A 24,495-nucleotide genomic window follows, 5' to 3' on the forward strand; every position below is an offset into this window, starting at 1 on the left:
TCTGTCTCTCAAAGGTAAATAAACATAAAAAAAAAATGGTCCACAGGAATATCTATTTTTGATCAAATAGATTTGATTTGATTTAAATGAACCCAGGAGGGCCCATTTGATTTAAATGAACCCATGAGGGCCAATTATTCATTTCTTTTTTTAAAATAAATGTTTATTTATCTTCGAGAGAGAGAAAGCACGAGTGGGGTAGGGGCAGAGAGAGGGGGACAGAGGATCTGAAGTGGGGTCTGCACTGACCATGGGGAACCCAAGGCGGGGCTCAAACTCACAACCCCGTAAGATCATGACCTGAGCCAAAGCCGAACGCTTAACCAACTGAGCCACGTAGCTGCCTCCCAATTAATTCATTTCTAAAATCTCTTGCACCTGTACATATTAGGCAGTCAATCAACAAATTACTTATCGGATATCTATCATGTGGCAGGCTTAATTTAGGTTCTGGGGATACTACTGCATAGATTGCATTTATACGTTTAGCTTTTAAACACATAAATAAGTTAATTTTAGGTGATTATACAATCATATGCTGTAATACAGGCCATGAAGAAGAGAAAATAGAATAATGTGGCACGCGGGTGGGTGATTAGGGGAGTCTTCTCCCTGAACGTAGCATTCGCGTTGAGGTCTACATAAGGGAAATACGGTAGCACGCAAGCGTCCAGGGGAGCAGCATTCCAAGAAGGACAGTAATGCCAAGATCTTGGGCTAGGAAAAACTTGGCATGTTTTCAGGGACAGAATGAAGGCACCAACACATGTTTACATTAAATATGTGGACATCAAATATCTCCTAACAGATATGATTGGGAGCCTCAAGCAGAATCTGAACTATGGCATGAACACATTAACAATTACTTTTCTTTTAATCCAATAAGCATTAAGCACCCCCACGCCCAGCCGGCAGGCCTTCTGCTGCATGCAGAAGATAAGAGACACATCCAGAAGTGTCTGCCCTGAGTAGCTCAGAGCTGGTGATGGCAACCGATATGTAAGACACAGTTAAAGCCACCTTCCAAGTCAGTTACAGCAGTGGAGGAGGAGTGTCATGAGGGGGGCTGTGGAGGCTTAGAGGAAGAAGATCTCACTCCTCCAGAAGTATGGAGAGCTTTCACATGAGGGGTGACCTTGGAGTTGAGCCCTTAAAGATGAATAGGATTTAATAAGATGAATCATTCCCAGCAGTCTCGTGGGCTAGATATTCTGAAAAATCCTCCAGTTACCAAACGTGGAAACCACTGAATTAAATACAGTAAATATCCTTTGAAAACCAGGAATATATAATAGTGAACTAGTGTCAAAACCCCATGTGGTCTTGAGGGCATTTGCCAGGACTAGGAACTCAGAGTTCTCAGGGTGGAGGGGGATGGCATCGGGGCGGGGGGGGGGGGGGGGTGGGGACAGGACACAAGAGACAGAGCCTCAGGCACCAAGAGCTGGGATGTTGGAAGTGAGACACCCCACATAAAGGAACCCTGAAGAGCCACAGCCTCTTCAGAAAGGCAGGAGAGAAACCTATCTGCACCTTAGCAAAGACGAAGCATGTAAAGATTAATGAACTTGTTCATTTCAGTCTAGGTGCTGGGGACAGAAAAAAAAGAAAAGATAGGTCTCCTGAGAGAATGAATTACCACAGTTGGCCCTTCTCTCACTCATACTGATTACACTACTAACTCGTTTACACCATAGGATTCCCCAAGGCTCAAGAATGGGCAGGTCCATGTACTGCAAGAAGGTAGTGTGAAGGATGGGCTAAAATTAGGATTCTTAAAAATGTTTATTTATGTATATATTTATTTATTTATTGAGAGAAAGAGATAGAATGTGAGTGGGGGAAGGGCAGAGAGAGAGAGAGAGAGAGAGAGAGAGAGAGAGAGAGGGAGACACAGAATTCGAAGCAGGCTCCAGCCTCTGAGCTGTCACCACAGAGCCTGACTCGGGGCTCGAACTCACAAACTGAGATCATGACCTGAGCTGAAACTAGATGCTTAACTGACTGAGCCACCCAGGCTCCCCTAAAATTAGGGTTGTTTCAGGGGCAGTTGGGTCCACCCTGAAAGTCTGTACATTTCTTGGTGTGTAAATTACATTTCAATAAAGGTGTTTTGTTTTTTTTTTTCAAAGAAGAAGAGAAGAAGGAGGAGGAGGGGGTGGAATTAAATGTCCAGATCTACTACCTAGTTTATGTCTCTAGACAACTTCCCCTAGACTGCAGATTTCCTCTCTGGAGAGGGTAAAAGATTTTGTGGGGTTGCCTCAGATGTAGTTGAGGGGACAAATACAGTAAGAAAAAGTAATAGGTGAATGTGCACACACAAGATCCCACGACTGACTACCCTAGGCTTCTTCCCCCGACTTGGCTCCAGAACTTGGCATATAGAGTCAAAAGAGGACCATTGGAGTCTCCCTAATAAAATTGTCCACCCCAGGTCATCGTGAAGGTGTTCAGATCTTCCAGTCAGCATTTTAGCCTCCTTCTCTTAAGAATGAACACACAACCAAAGATTACTAGACACCAATGGAAAACTTCCACTGTGGAAGATAAAGACCCCATACACACAAAAAAAAACCAAACAAGCAGGCAACCTATTGAAATAGAGACCAAGCAAAGGAAGTAAGACTTTTTAAAGTTACAAAAAGCACCTTTCAGACATGGGTATTGCAATCGCGAAATAAGAACTGGCTGCCACAAAAAGGACCATTTAGAAAACAACAGAAAGAAGAGGCGTTAACGTTTTTGAATATGAAAACAGGACTGAAACACTCAATCACAGAGTTGGGCCATAAAGTTAACATTTTCTATTTTTTTTTTTTAACGTTTATTTATTTTTGAGACAGAGAGAGACAGAGCATGAACGGGGGAGGGGCAGAGAGAGAGGGAGACACAGAATTGGAAGCAGGCTCCAGGCTCTGAGCCATCAGCCCAGAGCCCGATGCGGGGCTCGAACTCACGGACTGTGAGATCGTGACCTGAGCCGAAGTCGGACGCTTAACCGACTGAGCCACCCAGGCGCTCCAACATTTTCTATTAAATAAAGCAAAATGCCGGAGGCAGAACATAGGAGAGAACGATTACAAAAATTAAAGGGCGTCTTAGTTCGGGAACTATAAAAAAGTGCCATAGACAGATAGCTGTTCAACAACAGAAATGTGCCTCTCACAGTTCTGGAGGCCGGAAGTCCGAGATTGTGGAACCAGCATGGTCAGCTTTGAAGAGCTCTCTTTAGGGCTGCAGACTTCTAGTTACATCCTCACATGGCAGGTGCAGAGGGAACAAGCTAGCTCCCTGCTCTCATCTTCTAGGGACGCTAATACCATTCACGAAGGCCCCACCCTCATGACCTACTTACCTTCCAAGGACTCCAACCTCCTAATACCATTTCATTGGATTAGATTAGATGTTAGCCTATGAATTGTGGGGGGACACAAACAGTCTGTAACAGAGGGCCAGTCCCCAAGATACAATATCGAATACACATTCCTGGAAAGATGGAGAAAACTGAGCAAAGTAAATCTTCAGTGCAGGTTTTTGAGGACATTTCTCAGAGTCTAAGGATGGGATTTCAGACTGAAGGGACACACTGATAGAGCCCCGTAAGATGGATAAAACAGGCTCACCCTGAAGCACGTGTTTCTCAGCATGGTCTTCCATCATGGCACGACTTCCTTTTGGTTTGGGTTTTGCTTTTATAACCACCTGAATGCTACCTTGTCCTGCCCGCTGCGTCCTTTTCTGTTCCCTGATGTGCACTGCACTTTTGAGACTTTGTGAAATTTTACAAAACTAGCACCCAGGTTTATTAGCTTTCAGAGAGAGAGAAAGCAGAAACAACAAAACCCTGATCGTATATAAAGGATCAGGCATCCAAATGGCTTTGGACTTAACAATAACACTGGAAGCAAGCAAGAAATCAACAAAGCACTTCAGTTTCCAGTAAAGGCAGGCTAGAAAACTGAGTAATCCTCCTGCTGAAAACAGTGAAAAACACTGGATAAGAGATATTTTTGAAGATAAAAATACCTCAAAGTATTAACGACATAGACAGTTGGGAACTTCAGGACTAGAGCTTGTGACCAGAGAGGCAAGGGGAACATGGACGCAATAATGGCAAACCTGAGCTAGATTGGCTCTCTTTCCCCTGCACTGCAGGGAACTGTGGAGAGGACCGCCTTGGTGGTGCCGCGGGGAACAGGAAGGGAAAAGAGGAAAAGAGGCTGACGTAGGCACATTGTGCCCACGGATGGTCCTCACACGAAACTGCATTCAGAGCACACATAACCCGGGTGGGCCAAGAACTCTCAAACCTTGATGTGGTCCTTAGGCATCTGGAAGAAACAAATGGAAAGTTTTGCAGGAAGGCACATCCAACCAGGACCTCAGGGAACCACCACGATCATTTTTCTTTTTTTTTTTTAATTTTTTTTTTAACGTTTTATTTATTTTTGAGACAGAGAGAGACAGAGCATGAACAGGGGAGGGGCAGAGAGAGAGGGAGACACAGAATCGGAAGCAGGCTCCAGGCTCTGAGCCATCAGCCCAGAGCCTGATGCGGGGCTCGAACTCACGGACCGCAAGATCGTGACCTGAGCCGAAGTCAGACGCCCAACCGACTGAGCCACCCAGGTGCCCCCATTTTTCTAAGGTCGTATCTAGCAGATGGCAGGAGCGCACAGGGAAATAAAACCTGAATCTGAATGACAACGGATATTGGAATGATCAGACATGAACTTTAAACAACTAGGCCTACCAAGTTCAAAGAATGAAAGAATTAAACTTAAAAATACCTTCAGGAAAAAAGTAATTGTGTGAATGACATAGCAGGTGTTTTTTTTTTTTTTAAGTTGAGAGAGAGCAGGGGAGAGGGGCAGGCTGAGGGCAAAGAGAGAGAGAGAGAGAGAGAGAGAGAGAGAGAAAGAGAGAGAGAGAGAGAGAGAGAATCTTAAACGGGTTCCACACTCAGCATGGAGCCCAACGCGGGGCTCAATCCCAAACCCTGAGATCATGACCTGAGCCAAGATCAAGAGAGGAATGCTCAATAGACTGAGCCACCCAGGCGCCCCTGACATGGCAGTTTTGAAAAAGAACCAAAGATCATTTCCAGAAATGAAAAATACATGAAATTAAAAATCAAAACATTACAGTAATGCTTTCACAATCTGGAAGGAAAATGATTGCTGGTCTGAAATTCCATACCCCGTTAAACTATTAATAAATTACCAGGTTTGGATAAGAGAGTTTTGACTGACAGTCTTGCAAAGACCTTACCTCTCATGTGCCCTTTCTGGTGAAGCTACTGTAGGACGTGTCCATCAACATCAAACAGTAAGCCAAGAAGGCATGGAAAACAGGAAATCCAACATAGGAGAGAGGCGAAGGGAATTTCAAGGAGGAAATTGAAAAGAGGTACCAGAATGATAGCTGTGCACAAATACAGGGGACACTGGTCTATAGTGAAGCAGTATGATTCAAGGACACACTGAGAGCTGCCATCACCAAGATCCCTGCCATCATTCTCTCTCTCTCTCTCTCTCTCTCTCTCTCTCTCTTTTTTTACCTGAAGACAGAACGCCTGCTCATATTCTTATACGTACTTGACTTTTCTTTGCCGTTGCTGCAAAAATCCCCATTTTCCCCTCTATATCCTGTTGCTTGGATCAACCTTAAGAAGCTCATTTATTCCAAGATATTTTGACATACTCCTGAGAGCTGAAGTCAGGTCATATGATCATAGAAACAAGAGATACAGGCCTTTCAACTCCCTTTGATGCTATTTTTTAGGACAATCTCCAGGTTCCACCCAAGCAGTCCTGCTAGCTGCTCTGCCTGTGGTCAGTCAGCCATCTGTTTTCCAGAACTCATTCTTTGCCTACGAGAGTCCCGAAAATCAGTTTCCTAACATCAAACTTACTAAATCGCCTACACACTTACACATAAGTAACAAAATCCCATATTAGGATGTATAATGATTAAAATACCACTTACTGGGTACCTTTTAGTTAACAAGACTGTTACAAATAGTTGACTTGGGCGATCCAGCAACACCGAAGTCTGCACGCGTGGTGCCCCTTTCAAACCACCCTCTCGTCATTCTGACATCCCCTACTTACTTTGGGAAGTAATTTGAGACTTTACCCATGTATCTCTTTGTTTAAAATGTTGAAAAAAATGAATAAATAAAGTTACAGAGGGGGAGAGAGGCAAACTATAAGAGACTCTTAAATACTGAGAACAAACTGAGGGTTGATGGGGGTTGGGGGGAGAGGGGAAAGTGGGTGATGGGCATTGAGGAGGGCACCTGTTGGGATGAGCACTGGGTGTTGTATGGAAACCAATTTGACAATAAATTAAATTATATTTGATAAAAAAATATCATCACCAAAAAAATGTTGGATTTAAGGACATACATTTAAAAAATTTCCCTATAAGCTTCAGCTGCACTGTGTGAAGATGGGGGGCTAAAAGCCAAGGGGTCGGGGTGCCTGGGTGTCTCAGTCAGGTAAGTGGCCAACTCTTGATTTCAGCTCAGGTCATGATCTCAGTTCGTGAGTTCCAGCCCTGCGTTAGGCTTTGCGCTGACAGCATGGAGCCTGTTTGGGATTCTCACTCTCCCTCTCTCTCTGTCCCTCCCCCCCACTCACACACATGCTCTCTTTCTCAAAATAAGTAAATAAACATTAAAAAAAAAAAGTCAGGGGCCCCTGGGTGGCTCTGTCCGTTAGGCGTCTGCTTCAGCTCAGGTCATGATCTCAAGGTTTGTGGGTTCAAGCCCGGCATCCAGCTCTGTGCTAACAGCTCAGAGCCTGGAGCCTGCTTCCAATTCTGTGTCTCCCTCTCTCTCTCTCTCTGCTCTCCCCTGCTCTTGCTCTGTCTCTATCTCCCTCTTGCTCAAAAATAAGTAAACATTAAAAAAAATGTTTTAAAGGTCAAGGGATCTTCTAACAAGGAGATATCACTAGAGACATGTTCCGCTAGTCTCCCCGAAGCCTGGAAATCTTTCTCTCAGCGATGCCACCCCCGAGCCAATGCCAAGTGAGCTATGGGAGGCCCACCGTCCACTCTGTTCATGGGGATTTTCACCATTCAAACTAGGGGCTGCTTCTGTGAGGGAGCGGGGATGCTTAGTAAGAAATGCAGGGGGGCGCCTGGGTGGCGCAGTCGGTTAAGCGTCCGACTTCAGCCAGGTCACGATCTCGCGGTCTGTGAGTTCGAGCCCCGCGTCAGGCTCTGGGCTGATGGCTCAGAGCCTGGAGCCTGTTTCCGATTCTGTGTCTCCCTCTCTCTCTGCCCCTCCCCCGTTCATGCTCTGTCTCTCTCTGTCCCAAAAACAAATAAAAAAAAAAAAAAAAAAAAAAAAGAAATGCAGGATGTCCATCCGTTGTTGAAAATCCTACATTAAAAGATGGTTTCCCCCTCTTGTCTGATTGGTCACTTAGAATTTGATGATTCAAGTAGTTCCAGGAAATAAGATTCATGACGTCAGTCTGTGCTAACATTTGTCTCAACCATTCCATTCTTTCTTGATAACGGACTGCACTTAGCAGTGTTACAAAGCCAGGTGGAGTCAATTACGGCATAAATTTCACTAGATACTTCTTTACAGCCCATAACATTAGAAGAAATCCTGCCGAGAAATTTTACTGCAGTCTTAAATGAATTAATATGACCCTGACACACGCCGTTTACACACCATTATTATGCTTCAGGCTGGGAGTTTGCCAAGAAAATAGTCCAAGGCATATCTGTTTATAGCTATATGCTCAAGGGTTAAACTGAATTGAATCATTATTTGTTAAACTGATACCAAGCTATTAAAAGGACTGAAATGATTGGGCTATTTCCGGCTTTTTCATTTGAAACTAAATAAAATGTGCCTTATTGATGTTTTCCTTAAAGTCATTCATTAAAGTTATGAAACATCCACTTTGCTATTTAATAAAAACCGATGATAATGGCTATTTGAATGTGAGAACTTCTTTATGTTTTTTTTAATTTTTATTTTATTTGAGAGAGAGAGAGAGAGAGAGAGAGAGAGAGAGGAAGAACGGCAAAGGGGGAGAAAGAAAGAGAATTCCAAGCAGGCTCCAGGCTCAGCACAGAGCCCCACAAGAGGCCTGACATGGGGCTCAGTCCCACAAGCCTGGGATCATGACCTGAGCTGAAATCCGGAGTCAGATGCTCAACCGACTGAACCACCCAGGTGCCCCAAGACTTATTTTCTTAAAGCAAGGTCAACAGCTGTAGGGCAATGATACTGATCACCAATTCCGAGGTGGTGGGGAGTTCCTACACCTCCAGGCAATTCTCCAACACCAGTTGAATGATCTACAATTCCACTCAATTCTGGCACTGTCTACCTGCAAATAGTCTCAAATTGCACAGATTAAGGGCTCAGTCCTGTGAGACTGCACCCTCACCTTCCCCCACCTCAGGTGCCAGGCTTAAGTCCCAGTAGTCACCTGGGCTTCCGACCGTCCATAGATCGGAGGTTCCAACAACCACTTCGTCAGGTTTGATGACTTTGTTAGATCAGTTCACAGAACTAAAAAAAAAAAGAAAACACTACTTACTAACTAGATGATCGGCTTATTATAAATGGATATGACTCAGGAACAGCCAGATGGAAGAGGTGCATGAAATGAGGTGTGGGGTAAGGGGACAGAGTTTCCCCACCTTCTCCGCGTGCGCCGTTCTCCAGAATCTCCATGTGTTCCAACCAGGAAGCTCTCCTAACCCCATCCCATTGTGTTCTGATGGAGGCTTCATTACATAGGCATGGTTGATTGAATCATTGGCTGCTGGTGATGGAATTCAACCTCAAGCTTCTCTCGCCTCCCTCCTCAGAGGTCAGGTGTTGGGACTTTTGTCTAATCACACGGTTGGTTCTCCCGGCATCCAACCCCCAACCTTAGGTGACCCTAGAGCAGGTGCAAAAAATCACCTCATTAACATAACAACAGACACTTTTAACTCTCAATTAGGGAATTCCAACAATTTTAAGAGCTCCTTGCCAAGAATAGGACAAAGATCAAATACATATTTCTCATTATAAAGCACAATGTCATATAAGGTATATAACTTACATGATTGTATCCTTGGTTAGAGTTTGAGTTGAAGGAAGACATACAATTGATAAAATGAGATATTACAGAGTGTAGTTGCAGTTTCTCTAAAGGCAGTATGTTAGGAGAGGCTAATTGCTTTAACAGTCCTCAAATCTCAGCGTTTTGATGTAGTAGATGTTCACTGCTCACTTGGGTAAAGTCCGGGGCAGATGTTCCTAAGCACTGAAGGAACTCGAGAATTTATCCTCCTCCCATCCTGCATCGTTATCATCTTCCTCAGGAGGCCACCAAGTTGTGAGAGAGCGAGAGAGTTGGAGTGGAAACAGCCACAGGCACATAATTCCTTGCCTGCTATGTGACCTGTCCCTTCTCGCATTCCGTTGGTAAGAACTCACCATCTCAGGGGTGTGCTATAACCATTTGGTCTCAACTGAGAGTTCTGTGCATTTTTTCCCAACTCCACACTGAATGGCATCCCGTTGGTGGCTTGAAATAGGGCTTCGTGGGAATACGGACACTGTGGAAAAAGGCAGATACTACAGATGAGGTGTTAAACTTGTACCAGCCCACCACAGAGCCACGTGGTTCTACAAAATAGATGCAAGAAGGCTGGGGAAGGGGCTTGGGCTGTGTGTCCAAGATGAATGAATGGGTTCAGGAGGCATCTAGCTTCTTTTGTCACATGGAACAAATTCAGAAAAGGATAAATAATTTCATTTGACTTTGGAAATGATCTCCTTAGGACTATTCTTGAAAAGGAAACATTACTCTGGTTTGGTATTTCTGTAATCATGTCTCCATGTTAGTTACATACTCTAAACTCAGGGAAGTTGTTTATGAATTGTCTAACTAAAAATATACTGCTATTAGGTAAGTAAGATGCCATTTTGTATGTGGGGTTTTTCTCCATGGGAAGCTCCCCTCCCTTCCAAGTGACTCTTATCTTTCCTACTCAAAATACTAGTACCTAGGACCATCCCTTAGAAATATTTATGGACAGAGCTGCCTGGCTGGCTCAGTTGGTGGAGAGTGTGACGCTTGATCTCGGGGTTGTGGGTTTGAGTCCCATGTTGGGTGCAGAGATTACTTAGAAATAAAAAAAATCTTTTAAAAAACTATGAACATTCCTTTCTGCTTTTGTAGTAAGTTGAACTATATGTCACTACTCTTTTTTGCAGGTAATCGTCAAATATCAGCAATTTCATGCGGCTCAACCTATACTAGGCACGGTTGTTTTTTTCGGGTCCCATTAGGGACTCACTGTCATCTTTTGTTTTATTTGATAAAGTTAATTGGACCACCTTACAGGACCACTGCCTACTTACTAGCAACATAAATGACCAGGGATTAAAGATTTATTAATTCTCTTTCCTCCACAGTTCAAACTTCCATAGCTCTTGGGCACTTCCGAGGGGATTGGTTTTGTGGTCTCTTTTACAATCCCTGAAATGATGCAATTTCTCTATTTGGAGAGAGTTGGGGTTTTTTGTTTTGTGTTTTTTGTTTTTTGGGTTTTTTTTTTTTTTTTTGCTGGGAAGTCTCTTCTGGCCACACATAATACTGTTTCCTCCTTGAGTTCATGAGCCTGCTTTTTGGGGCCCTCTCTACTTCTGCCACAGGGACAAAGAGAAAGTGTAGAATTCTTGAGAAGTGTCCTGGGACTCTCTGCAAGACAATAAGTGGTGTATAAAAGTTTTATTCAGGGTCATGGTTGGTTGCAAGGAGTGGCTTATGTACCCCTGAACCTAAAAGGTACAGAACCCTGCAGGGAAGTCAGAAGAATTTATGATGCCTGTCTCTCTCTGCCATGCTGGTTTCAGGCCATGTTCCCTAGGCTTCTGTGGGACACAGTTTATCCTCTCCTCCAAGACATCAGGGAATATTCTCCATATCCTACCCTTTCCCAAAGAGATAGCAAGAGAAGATGGCAAAGTGGTCTCTCCCCTCTTGCCATCATAAGGGGCTTCTCATTCACCTTCTTCCAACTCTTCAGCCTGACATTCTGGAATCCATGAACTCTCAGGTACGAAATGGGAGTAGAGGGTAAGTAGAAGGGTATGTGCACACGGAATGCAAACCTTTCCCCCGGGCACTATTTTGTCTGTTTCCGGGGAACTTTCAAATCTACCTTATATATATCCTTGTGTTTCAAAATACCATTGAGAATAACCTCCGATGTTTTATTTTCTGCATCCATTTGTTATTTGGACTTGAGACATGTTTGTGGTCCATTGTGTTATTTATACAGAGTCATTGCCATGTCAATGATTTCATTTGACATCACAATAAATTTGTGAGTAGATAGAGCATGCAGTATCCTTACAAAGTGCGTTGAAACGGGCTGTCAGAAAACTTCAGCCTTTCCCAAGGTCCCACGTCTAATTAAAGCTAATAAGTAGGGTTGGGGGGTAAGAAGCCAAAGACTTGAACCTAAGTCCCGGGGCTCCTAATTTTAAGTGTAGGGTGCATTTGCTCCCAGGACTTTGTCCAGCATAAAGTCCATTGTTAGCCAGATCATTGCCGCTAGTTTCCTCTTGCCACTGTTGGATACTATGCGTCCTTCCTCATCTTTCTTCAAAACGCATCCAGGCAAAACACATTCGAGAGGCTCGTAAGGTCACCATATTTCTGTATTCTTGGTGCTTTGTTATCTTTTGTGGCTGTTTTCATTTCTAATAATGCAGGGCACATTCTCTGTGTGAGAAGCTCTAAAGTTTTCTTTTTTAAATCATCATTTATTTTGCTCATAACTTATTTCTCTCATGAATTATAATCTTTAGTCCTCACTTAAACACTGTTACTAAGAGGGCTTCATCATTTCTCAGTCATAAAAACATAAGTGCCCATTGGCCTCTTTGAAACCTCACACAAACTTTGAACGTGCGATCAAAATTTCGCCACCGTGACAGACCATTTGTCTATTTCTCCTCGTAATGTATCCAAGTTTGCTTTATGTATTTTGCGGCCATGTTTTCAGGTGCATAAAAATTAAAATTTTCATATTTGTCTGACGACTTGAGTTTCTCTGTCATCATGAAGTGACCAGTATTGCTTTTGTCTGATATTAATAGAGCTGCTCCAGCATTCTTCTGATTAATACAGGTTTTTTATCTTTTTACCCTCAATCTTTAAAATTTTTTTTCAATGTTTATTTACTTCTTGAGAGAGAGGGAGTGTGTGTGTGTGAGCCGGTGGAAGGGCAGAGAAAGAGACACACACACAAAATCTGAAGCAGGCTCCAGACTCCGCACTGTCAGCACAGAGCCCAACAAGGGGCTCAAACCCATGAACCGTGAGATCATGACCTGAGCCAAAGTCGGACGTTTAACCGACTGAGCTACCCCTTACTCTCAATCTTTAAATATCTATGTTTTAGATGTGTCTCTTGGAAAAGCCACACTTATTTTTTTGTCAGTCAAAAATTTACTTTTGCCTTTTTATTAGAGTATTTTGTCTTTTCCTATCTCCATGTAATATGATTATTAACATATTTGGGTTTAAATCTGTCATCTTATTTTGTGCCTGATTTTCTCTGGCTCTGTGCCCATCTATTCTGTTTTTTTTTTTTCTTTTCCATTTTCCCACTTTCCTTTGAATGAACTTTTCTAAATCATTCAATTCTCATAGTTTAGAAGTAGATACTTTGTATCTTTTGTTACTATGTTTGGTTATTTTGCTTTTCAGATTCCTTCCTGTAACTCACAACTTCCATCTGGGATGCTTTTCCTTTTGCCTGAAATAGATCCTTTAGAAATTCTGTTAGTGATGAAATGCTAGTGATAAACTCCGTTTCTGTTCATCTAAAAGTATCTTTGGGAAGCCTGGCCGGCTCAGTTGGGGGAGTGTATGGTTCTCGATCTCTGGGTCATGAGTTAGAGCCCCATATTAGGTGTAAAGATTACTTAAATAAATATATATTTATAGATAAATAAGTAAAGAAATAAATAATTGAAACACAAATAAATAAATAATCTTCGGCACTCATTCTTTTTTTTTTTTTTTTTTTAAGTAAACTGTACCTGCAACATGGGGCTGGAACCCTCAACCTTGAGATGAAGACTTGCATGCTCTACGGACTGAACCAGCCAGGTGCCCCTGTTTGGCTCTCATTCTTTTTTTTTTTTTTTTAATTTAAGTCCAAGTTAGTTGACATATAGTATAATCGTGATTTCAGGAATAGAATTTTAGTGATTTGTCACTTCCATGTAACATCCAGTGCTCATCCCAACAAGTGTCCTCAATGCCCATTGCCCAGGTAGCCCATCCCCTCACCCAACACCCTGCCAGCAACCCTGCTTGTTCTCTGTATTTAAGAGTCTCTTATGGTTTGCCTCCCTCTCTGTTTTTATATTATTTTTGCTTCCCTTCCCCTATGTTCGTCTGTTTTGTTGCTTAAATTCCACATATGAGTGAAATCCTCTGCTATTTATCTTTCTCTGACTTATTTCGCTTAGTGTAATACACTCTGGTTCCATCCACGTTGTTGCAAATGGCAAGATCTCATTCTTTTTGATCTCTGAGTAACACTCCATTGTATATGTGTGTGTATCTATATCTATATCTATCTATATCTATGTATCACATCTTCTTTATCCATCCCAGTTGATGGATGTTTGGGCTCTTTCCATACTTTGGCTATTGTTGATAGTGCTACTATAAACACTGGCATGCGTGGATGTACCCCTTCAAATCAGCACTCCTGTGTCCTTTGGATAAATACCTAGCAGTGCAATTGCTGGGTCATAGGGTAGTTCTATTTTGAATTTTTTGAAGAATCTAGCTCTCATTCTTAAAAGATATTTTCACTGAGCATAAAGTTACAGGTTGGCAGTTGTGATATTCTTTGGATATGTCAGCCTGTCAAGTTCACGGTTATTGAATGAAACACTAATCTAGGGGTTGCTGTGAAGGTGTTTTGTGGAGGTGCTTAGCCTCCCTAACCAGTGGACTTTCAGTAAGGGAGAGTATCCTATGACCTGAGTGGCGTAATCCAACAACGGAAAGGCCTTGAAGAGCAGAGCTGAGACTTCACAGAATGAAATAGAAATCCTGCCTGTGGACTGCAGTGCCGGCCTGTCCCATTTGACTTCCAGTCTGCCCTCCTGGCTTTGGACTTGCTTTGTCAGCTTCCCAAATGTCATAGCTGATATTTTGCAACAAATCTCTTCTTATGTATCTCTTCCTGGTTCTGCTTCTCCACTTGAACTCTGACTGATGGCACGTTTTCTTTCCGTTCACCTAAGACATCACAGCAGTGTCTTCTGGCTTCTCTAATTTCTGCCGAGAACTCAGTTGTGTGTCCAGCTGCTCCCACGATGAAGATATACTCTTCCTCTCCCCCTCTGGCTGCTTTTAACACTCTGCCTTTGTCTTTGTTTTTCCGAGGTTTCACTACGATGTGTTTAGGTGTGAAAAACCTAAGCAACATAAATTCCTCTGGAATCTGTGAATCAATGTCTTTCATATTTTCCTCAAAAGTGCTCTGCCGTTATCTCTGCAGACGTTGGGTCCACTCCATTCTCTCTCTCCTCTCCTTCTTGGATTCCAATTCCAAGAGTTTCTCGGCTTGTCTTTCTGCCTGTCTCCTATCTGTCTCGTGTGTGTCCCATCCTCTTCTGTGTTACACGTTCTGAGTAATTTCTTTTGTTCTGTCTTTCAGCTCACTGATTCTTCTTTCAAGGTTTCATTTTGGTTGCTATAGTGTTCATTTCTAGAATTTCTATTTTGTTCTTTCCAAAATCTGCTTTGTTACTTTTAATGGCTCTACAGATATTTTCAGGCTTGTCATTTATATACTTCGCTCTTGATAATTCTAATATCTGAAATTTAGGTAGGTCTGTTTTAGCTTTTTCTTTTTTTTCTACCGGTTTTTATGCTTGTCGTCTTACTTCTTGTGTATTTTTGTTTACTGATTATTGCCCCTCGGAAAAGCTTGGTGGTTCCCTGGAGCCCAGGATAAATGAGTCCTGTTTCAGAGAGGTGTTGCATTCGTTTCTGCCAAGTGCAAAGACATACCAGTTGTCAACCCTCTCATTTTGAGGTTTTCTGGTTCACGCAGGCTATACTTCTCTAGTGGACAAATACTTTTTTTTCTTTCTTAAAAAAATTTTTACTTATTTTGAGAGAGGGACCATGCATGTGGTGGTGGGGGGGGGGGGTGTGGGGCATAGAGAGAGAGAGAGAGAGAGAGAGGGAGGGGGGAGAGGGAGAGAGAGAGAATCCCATGCAGGCTCTGAGCTGTCAGTATGAGCCTGACGGGGGGCTCAATCCCATGAACCATGAGATCATGACCTGAGCCAAAACCAAGAGTCTGTTGCTTAACTGACTGAGCCACCTAGGCGCCCTGGGTACAAATACTTTTAAAAACAAATCTGTGGCCATAACTTCTTAGAGACTTTTCCCTTCTTAGCTTTCTGTTTTTGCTTGCTTGTTTTCTCCTGTTCTCTTACTACAGGGAGGTAGGGGGAGTCTAGTACCTGTTTACCATTTCTTTTATTGTGTAGCTAATATTCTGCCTCCAGTTATAATGTGTGGGTTCCCTCTACCCCCTTGCACCAAGCAATCCTACACAAGCTGGGCATTCTTACCATTCAACTCAGTTGTGACACTCTCCACTCAGAGATAGCATCAGATCCACAGGTTAAGTACTCAGTTCCACAAAACTGATCCCACTTTAGATGCCAATCCCCGTCCAGGTTGTTACCTGTGCTTCTTCTGATTGGCTGAAATTAGAGGTTCCCACAACTTCCTCTTTGGGTTTGATTAATTTGCTAAGCAGATACAGGACTCAGGAAACCAGTTTACTTACTAGATTACCGGTTTATTAAAAAGGATATGAGAGGTCCCTGGGTGGCTCAGTCAGTGGAGCGTCTGACTCTTGGTTTCAGCTCAGGTCATGATCTCATGGTTCATGAGTTTGAGCCCTGAGTTGGGCTCTGGGGTGATGGTGTGGAGCCTACTTGGGATTCTCTGTCTCCCTCTCCCTCTGTCTCTCAAAAATAAATAAATAAACATTTTTTAAAAGAGGATATGAATAGGGGCGCCTGGGTGACTCAGTCGGTTAAGCGTCCGACTTCAGCTCAGGTCATGATCTCGCTGCTCGTGTGTTCGAGCCCCGTATCAGGCTGTGTGCTGACAGCTCAGAGCCTGGAGCCCGCTTCGGATTCTGTGTCTCCCTCTCTCTCTGTTCCCCCCCTGCCCCGCCACCGCCCCACTCATGCTCTGTCTCTCTCCTTCAAAAATAAATAAAAACATTTAAAAAAATTTTTTAAAAAGGGGATATGAATCAACAGCCAGATGAAAAGATGCACAGGGCCAGACACAGGGAAAGGGTGAGAAGCCTCCCTCCCCTAATCTTGTGTTCACAAACCCAGAAACCCTCCAAATCCCATCCTTTTGCTTCTTTCTTTCTTTCCTTCTTTCTTTTTCTTTCTTTCTTTTTTCTTTCTTTTGTTTTCTGTCTTTCTTTTTTCTTTCTTTTTCTTTCTTCTTCTTTATTTCTTTCTTCTTCTTTCTTCCTTTTTCTTTCTTTCTTTCTCTTTCTTTGTTTCTTTTTTGTTCTTTCTCTTTGTTTCTTTTTCTTTCTTTCTCTTCCTTCTTTCCTTCTTTCTTTCCTTCTTTCTTTTTTTTCTTTCCTTTTTCTTTTTTCTTTCTTCTCTCTTTTTTCTTTTTTTCTTCTTTCTTTTTTTCTTTCTTTTTCTTTCTTTCTTTCTTTCTTTTTCTCTTTCTTTCTCTTCTTTCTTTCTTTCCTTCTTTCCTTCCTTCTTTCCTTCTTTCTTTTTCTTTCTTTCTTTTTTTTCTTTCTTTTTTCTTTTTTCTCTCTTTTTTCTTTTTTTCTTCTTTCTTTTTTTCTTTCTTTTTTCTTTCTTTTTCTTTCTTTCTTTCTTCTTTCTTTCTTTCTTTCTTTCTTTCTTTCTTCCTTTTTCTTTCTTTCTTTTTCTTTGTTTCTCTTTCTTTCTTTCTTTCTTTCTTTCTTTCTTTCTTTCTTTCGAAGGCTTTCATAGGTGTGGTTGATTAAATCCCTGGCCACTAGTGATTGCTTCACCCTCCAGCTCCTCTCCCCAACCCAGATCACACTCTCTACCTGCTCTGTTCTCTTGGCAACATATCACAACCTCATAGCAGCCTTTGGGGGTCCCTATGATGTAGGGAATGTTATTCCCTAAGTTTCCTCTTCTTGGCTGGGCTCTTGGCTTTGGGGCTGTCTGTTTAGCGAGGAGGCTGGAGAACTCAAGACTAAGTGTTCAGCATCAGCAAACATTTTTAGCACGAGGTGGTTTTGGTGCTCAGATACTTTCCCCTAACTTCTAGGTTCAAGCCTTCACCCCAAATTAAAATTTCTTTTTAATGTTTATTTATTTTTGAGAGAGAGAGAGACAGAGAGTGTGAGCAGGGGAGGGGCAGGGAGGGAGGGAGACACAGAATCCGAAGCAGGCTCCAGGCTCCGAGCTGTCAGCACAGAGCCCGATGCGGGGCTCGAATTCACAAACTGTGACATCATGACCTGAGCCGAAGTCAGACTCTTAACCGACTGAGCCACTCGGGTGCCCCAAGCCTTCCCCCAAATTTAGATGGCAGGTCCCACTACCTTTTCCTTATTGTTTTTACCAAACTTCTTTGGGGTGGGAGAGGCAGAGAGACAGGGAGTGGAGAGAGAATCCCAAGCAGGCTCCACACACAGCATAGAGCCCAATGCAGGGCTCGACCCTGGGATCATGACCTGAGATGAAATCAAGAGCAGGACGCTTAACTGACTGAGCCACCCAGTGCCCCATCAGTCCTTTATTGTTTTTTTGTTTTTTTGTTTTTTTTTTTTAATATTTATTTTTGGACAGAGAGAGACAGAGCATGAACGGGGGAGGGGCAGAGAGAGAGGGAGACACAGAATCGGAAATAGGCTCCAGGCTCCGAGCCATCAGCCCAGAGCCCGACGCGGGGCTCGAACTCACGGACCGCGAGATCGTGACCTGGCTGAAGTCGGACGCTTAACCGACTGCGCCACCCAGGCACCCCATTCCTTTATTGTTTTTAATGTGACTTTAAATATATTTAATTCAACGTTTTTCATTTTAGAGGAAAGGTTGGTCCTTATTATCTAGCTCATCACTAACAGAAGCTGAATCTCTGTATAGAATGTTCCAACACACACACACCATCTTTCTACTTCCTCTTAACACTCCAGTCAGCTAGTCTGGTGGTGGAGATTCTCAGACCTGCATGCTGGATGTGGACTTCATCATCATCTTATCCGACAGGCAATACATCTTCTAAAATTAAAATAAACAAATTCAGTTATGAGCTAATCTGCAAGGATGTTCTGTCAGAAAGATACCACACAGGGCGGGGGGGGTCCCTGAGAGCTGCACTCTGAGGTGGCGTGGGGCTTGCAGAGAAATTCAAAGGGGGAAAAGCAGAGATAGGACCTTGGACTCAAGGTCAAGGCAGATGGTTTAGTTGGCCAAACAGGCAGATGAAGGGGCCTAGGTATCCAGTGTTTGGAGAAGTTAGCTAACTTCAGTTAGAATTAAGGATATTGGTTTCAGGGTCACCTGGGTGGCTCAGTGGGTTAAGCATCCGACTTTGGCTCAGGTTATGACCTCATACTTGGTGGGTTCGAGCCCCGCATCGGGCTCTGCACTAACAGTGCACAGACTGCTTGGGATTCTCTCTCTTTTCCCCTCCCCCACTTGTACTTTCTCTCTTTCTAAATAAATACATTTTTTAAAAATGTAAGAAAAAAAAAAAAAAGGATATTGGTTTCAGGAGTTCCTGGGTGGCTCATTTGGTTACATGACCAACTCTCGATCTCGGCTCACATCCGATTTCACTGTTTGTGAGATTGAGCCCACAGCACAGAGCCTGCTTGGGATTCTCTCTCTGCCCCTCCCCTACTCCCCCACCCCCCACCCCATGTGTGCACTCTCTCTCACAAAAAAACAAACATTTAAAGAAAAAAAGGATATTGGTTTCCGTTCAAGCTAGGTTTAACAGCAGGAGAAATTGAGCCTTCTTAGACAAGAGATTAGACAAGAGGTGGAGCACTGGGGGCTACATGGAGGGAGTGTGAGGCAGTGTGTAACGTTTTCTGGAGCAGAGGGCCCAAGAACAAGAGTCTGAATAGCTGAGGAGAGACTGAGGGCTTGACGGGTCAGAAGAGTCCACCTGCCTTTCTCTTCTGGTAACTTTTCTTACCGGTCAACAGCTTTCTTCTCTCCCACTTCTGTTTCCTGCCCATGTGTGTCTCCTTCTGTCTGCTTATTCGATACACAAAGAGGTGAGTCTTGATGGCCGACCCCATAATTAGTATGCCTAGGTACCATGCTTCTCAAAGAATCTGCAGAATTCTGATAGGAGGTACAGAAAGCCATAGGATAAGGGAATGTCTTTCTCAAGTTTTACTTGTACTTGGAAGATTTAGGAAACACAGGTTGTTTTTTTTTTTTTCTTATTCAGAGGAATCATTTCCTTTACAGGCATCTACTGCCCACTTTCTTTCTCTGTACACCTTTCCAGGGGCTCATTTCATGACCAGGGAGGGCTTCACTTACCAAGTATATGCACTTAACTCCCTGGTATATACTTATAGCCCTGATGTCTTTCTTGAATTCCAGGCTCCCACGTACAACTTACACCTCAAGATTTACATGTTTGAAACTCACTTCTGTATTCATTCATTTGCTCAAACACCTGTGTGATTCTAAGTACTATACTATACTAGGCACCATAAATGAATAATAAACAAGATACTTATATGGTCCTGCCTTTACAAAGCTTCTGGTCCAATGAAGTATATTCATAGGTAAAGAGGAAATTTTCCCAGAATTGAAGAACATGAATCTCCGTGTTGAAAAGTCCCACACTGGGGTCTAGAACAACACATTTTTAAGGCCCAACCCCCACCCCCCCACCCCCCAAAAAAAAGAAGCATAAAAGATTAAAATACTTGGGACCAAAAAAATGCCTTTTTTAAAAAAAAAGAGAAGTGAAAAAGTCCACATTCAAAGGAACAGGAGTAGGATGAATATAAGACTTTCGGTACCAACTCTATTTGAAAAATATCTTCAATGTTCTAAGGATCTATTGTTTTCAATATCATCTTTCAACTAGCTTTCATGCTACCAGTTATATATGAATGTTTCAGTCAGCTTCTCCAGAGAAACAGAACGAATAGCATGTGTATCTATAGAGAAAGATATTTATGTCAGGGAATTGGCTCATCTGATTATGGATTCTGGTGAGTCCAAAATCTGCAGGGTGGGCTGGCAGGCTGGAGACCCTGGGAAGAGCCACTGCTGAAGTTCAAATCCGAAAGCCATACGCTGGCCGAATTCCCTCTTGCTCTGGGGAGGTGAGTCTTCGGTTCTATTTAGGCCTTCGGATGATTGGAACTTGGGAGTAATAAATTTGTTCTTCAAAGTTCTGCAATGGCTTTTCACTTATGTGCGTCTTCTGATCATCACCACAAGAGCCCGTCTGGCCATAGCAGTGGTACCAGCCAGGGGAATGTCTGTGGGGGTTGGTCACAGCAGTGCAGGCCCAGGCTAGTGCCTGGGGCATTCCCAGCCAAGAGCATCAGCATCTGCTGAGACCAACAGAACATCCACCTATGTGAATGCTAATCTCATGCAAAGACACTCTCATAGGAACATCCAGAATAATGTTTGACACGTATCTGGGTGCTGTGATCCAACAAAGCTGACATAAAAATTAATCATTCCAGGGTGGCCTGGGTGGCTCCATCAGTTAAGCGTCTGACTCTTGGTTTCAGCTCAGGTCATGATCTCCTGGTTTGTGAGTTTGAGCCCCGTATCGGGCTCCACGCTGACAGCGCGGCAGCCGCCTGGGATTCTCTCTCTCCCTCTCTTTCTCTGCCCCTTCTCTGTTCTGTCTCTCAAAATAAATAAACTTAAAAAATACTTAAACAATTAACCATCCCAATGAGGGAAGCATAAAGTATTTTCAAAAATTCAAGCCTTCCAGTGTTAACCTCCCATGGACCCTTTCCTGTGAGCCTCTTAGAAAGCTTCAGCAGGACAAGAGAAAGAAAATCCGCAGATCTAGGAAAAGGCTCTAACACAGGCCAGTCTAAGGACAACAGCTATGCAGCAGGTGGAGAAACCTACCCCCCCCCCCCGCCCCCCTGGGCCTGATGGAGCAGCAGCTGATACCCTTTAGGGGAAAGAAAAGGAAGATAGATGCTTCCTTGTATCCCTGGGCATCTCTAAGGGTGGTTATAAGGCCACAGACACTGGAGCCATACTTCCTGTTTTGTTGTTGTTGTTGTTGTTTTAACCCTTATTTATTTTTGAGAGAGCGTGAGTGGGGGAGGTGCAGAGGGCACGCAGAGGATCCGAAGTGGGCTCCATGCTGACAGCAGACAGCCGGATGTGGGGCTCAAACTCACCAATGGTGAGATCATGAACTGAGCCGAAGGCAGTCAACCGACCGAGCCACCCAGGTGCCCAACTTCCTGGGGTTTAATCCCAGGTTACTCCTTTGTAGCTAGGTGATACTAATCTGCCAGTGCCCCAGCTCCTTCTCATGTAAAATGGGGAAGATTATAGTTCGTTTTTGCTTGGAGGGATGGTGGCTGGTCAGGGCAAGCTACACTATGTTGCTCAAAAACCCTAACATCTCAGCGGCTTAAAACCACAGAGATACTTTTCTTTCTTATGTTGTATGACCCCAAGTTTTGGCTGGGGGCTCCGCATCGTCCTCACTTAAGTGTGCAAGCCGAGGGAGACTCCGTTGCCTGGAATGATGGTGTTTTCCGGTAGGAGGGAGAAGAAGGGGGGAGTGACAGCTCTTACAGGCTGGTATATTCCCTTGGCTGAAGCAAGGGCACAGGCGGGGACATGCAATTCTACCTCATGCCCAGGTGGAGGAGAGCCAGAATGTTGATGGACACCCTCAGGCCTACCGCAGAGCCCCGGGCCTTCCCAATACAGGGAAAGAATCCACGGCTCTAGGCAAGGAGTGGAGCCACCTGAAGGGAGGGGCAAATGAGTCCTCAAGGAGCCAATAGGCAGAAGTTCAGAGAAGGGAAGGGGGCCATCAGCCCAGGGACCGTGGGTTTGAACTGTGAGGGAGAGAAGAGAAATGAGGGAGTCACATGAGAGGCAAAATCCTGGAGAGCATGAGAGAGGTCTCAGGAACTCTCGTGGAGGGGTGTGCCACACAGAAACACGTACCTTCTCTGAGAGCGCCTCAGGGAATTTTCGGGGACTTCTGTTATGTTTCTTTGAGGTGGAACACCGGGCTGGGGAGGATAGACCTCAAGGGCGCCCACGTATGGGAGTTAGCAAGAGAACACAAGGACCTTCTTGGACACTTGACACTTGGGAGACTCTCCTCCTTCATCTCTGCTGGTAGGGGTGCTTTGCTGGGAATTTGAGAAGCTCATGTAACCAAAAGTTTTTTCATGTTTCAGTATTTTGAATGTGTCTAATCCTATTTAGTTATATCTTCACGTACTTAAAGCTCATTTAGCAAAGTTCTTCTTTCTAATATTCAAATTGGCCTGCAAATCTATTGTTTTAAAACTATTTTCCATGGTTCCAAAAAGGAAAAGAATGGAAATTATGTTCTGGACTCGCTTTTTTTTTTTTAAACTTATTTATTTTGAGAGAGAGTGAGCTGGGGAGGGGCAGAGAGGAAGTGGGGGAGAGAGGATCCCAAGCAGCCTCCACACTGTCAGCGCAGAGCCAACGGGAGACTTGAACTCACAAACTGTGAGATCATGACCTGAGCTGAAATCAAGAGTTGGATGCTTCACCGGCTGAGCCACCCAGGCACCCCTGGACTCACTTTTTTAATGAATTTTTTTAATAAAAATAATTTTATTTTTATATTGGCAGTTTAGACTTACAGAAAACTTTCAGAGGTAGTAAGTACAGAGTTCCCACATACCTTCTGCTCAGTTTCCCTATTGTCAATATCTTACCTTACTATGGTGTATTTGTCACAATTGACAAACCAATATTGATACATTATTATTAACTAACATCCGTGCTTTATTCAGATCTCCTTAGTTTTGGCCTAATGTCCTTTTTCTGCCCCAGGATCCCACCCCCGTTACATTTAGTCATCATGTCCACTCATTTTATTTTGATAAATATGAAAAATCTCACACTGATTCACTTAACACTGAAAACAAAGTAAATGAATTCAGAACTAGCTGAGGGCGAGTTGGGATTTAAAAACACTCGAAGAGAAAACAAGATTTCCCTCTAGTGTTCAGAATAGAAAATAGCATCTTGACTTTCCAAGGAGGTATTAACGTAGGAACTCTCCTCTTCCTAAAAAAAAAAGTTCATTGTGGAAAGGATAATAAATATCATAGTTTAAATATCATCAAAAGAAAGGGAAGTCACTGTCAATAACTAACAAAAATGGCAAGCAACCTCAACAACAAAATGTCCTTGAAGACAGAGAGGGCCTCGGCTATGGCAGGTGTTACTATCCAAAGCCTGTGGAGTTGCCACGTGGCTATAGTATGAATCTAAAAGGTAAGGCATTCAATGCATATGTCCGTTATTATCCTAACTGGTTGTCTGTCTACTGCACTAGTCTTGATGAGCACTGTATTTGGCGGCACTTTTTCCCTCTCCCTCCTGCCCCCCCCCCATAATTACTGGATATTCTGACATTTGAACATAGTGAAAAAATCAAGAGGCATGCCAAAAGAGGCCTGTGAAATAACTCTCCCAAAGACAGATAAACAGAAAGTAGGCATCCATATAGATACAGATAATACAGTTAAGAACTTAGAACTTCTTGACTATTCTCATATGTAATTCTAGTAATTTGGATTATTTGATTTGGGTTAGCAGAAAAAGAGGCACCACATTTGTTTTATTTTGTTTTAACTTTTTTTGAGACAGGGAGAGACAGAGCATGAACAGGGGAGGGTCAGAGAGAGGGAGACACAGAATCTGAAGCAGGCTCCAGGCTCTGAGCCATCAGCCCAGAGCCCAACGTGGGGCTTGAACTCATGGACCGCGAGATCATGACCTGAGCCGAAGTCGGCTGCCCAACCGACTGAGCCACCCAGGCGCCCCAAGGCACCACATTTGTAAGCATGGTTTCAAAGTTGGCTTTCTGGCAGTAAGACTGACAACTGGTAGTGAGAGAAGAAACAAATCCACTGAACACAGAATATGGCATTGACTTTATCGATGAGCTTAAATCATTAAGCAACATGCACATCATAATCAGCAACTTCTGTTTATGAAAGCATCAGAAAAATATTTTCATTAAAAATGACTAAGATTTAAAAAAGTTTTTGGAACTTAGCAAAGTTTCTAATATTTACAAAATTCATTTATTTGTGGCAAACCCTGTTAGTTACTAATCCAACATCCACTTTCCTTCTTTTTCCAGTAACAGAATTCGTTTATTTGGGAAAGCAGTGTACTCAACTAAA

The sequence above is a fragment of the Neofelis nebulosa genome, chromosome 3, assembly GCF_028018385.1.
Source record: "Neofelis nebulosa isolate mNeoNeb1 chromosome 3, mNeoNeb1.pri, whole genome shotgun sequence".
In the NCBI taxonomy this organism is placed as follows: Eukaryota; Metazoa; Chordata; class Mammalia; order Carnivora; family Felidae; genus Neofelis; species Neofelis nebulosa.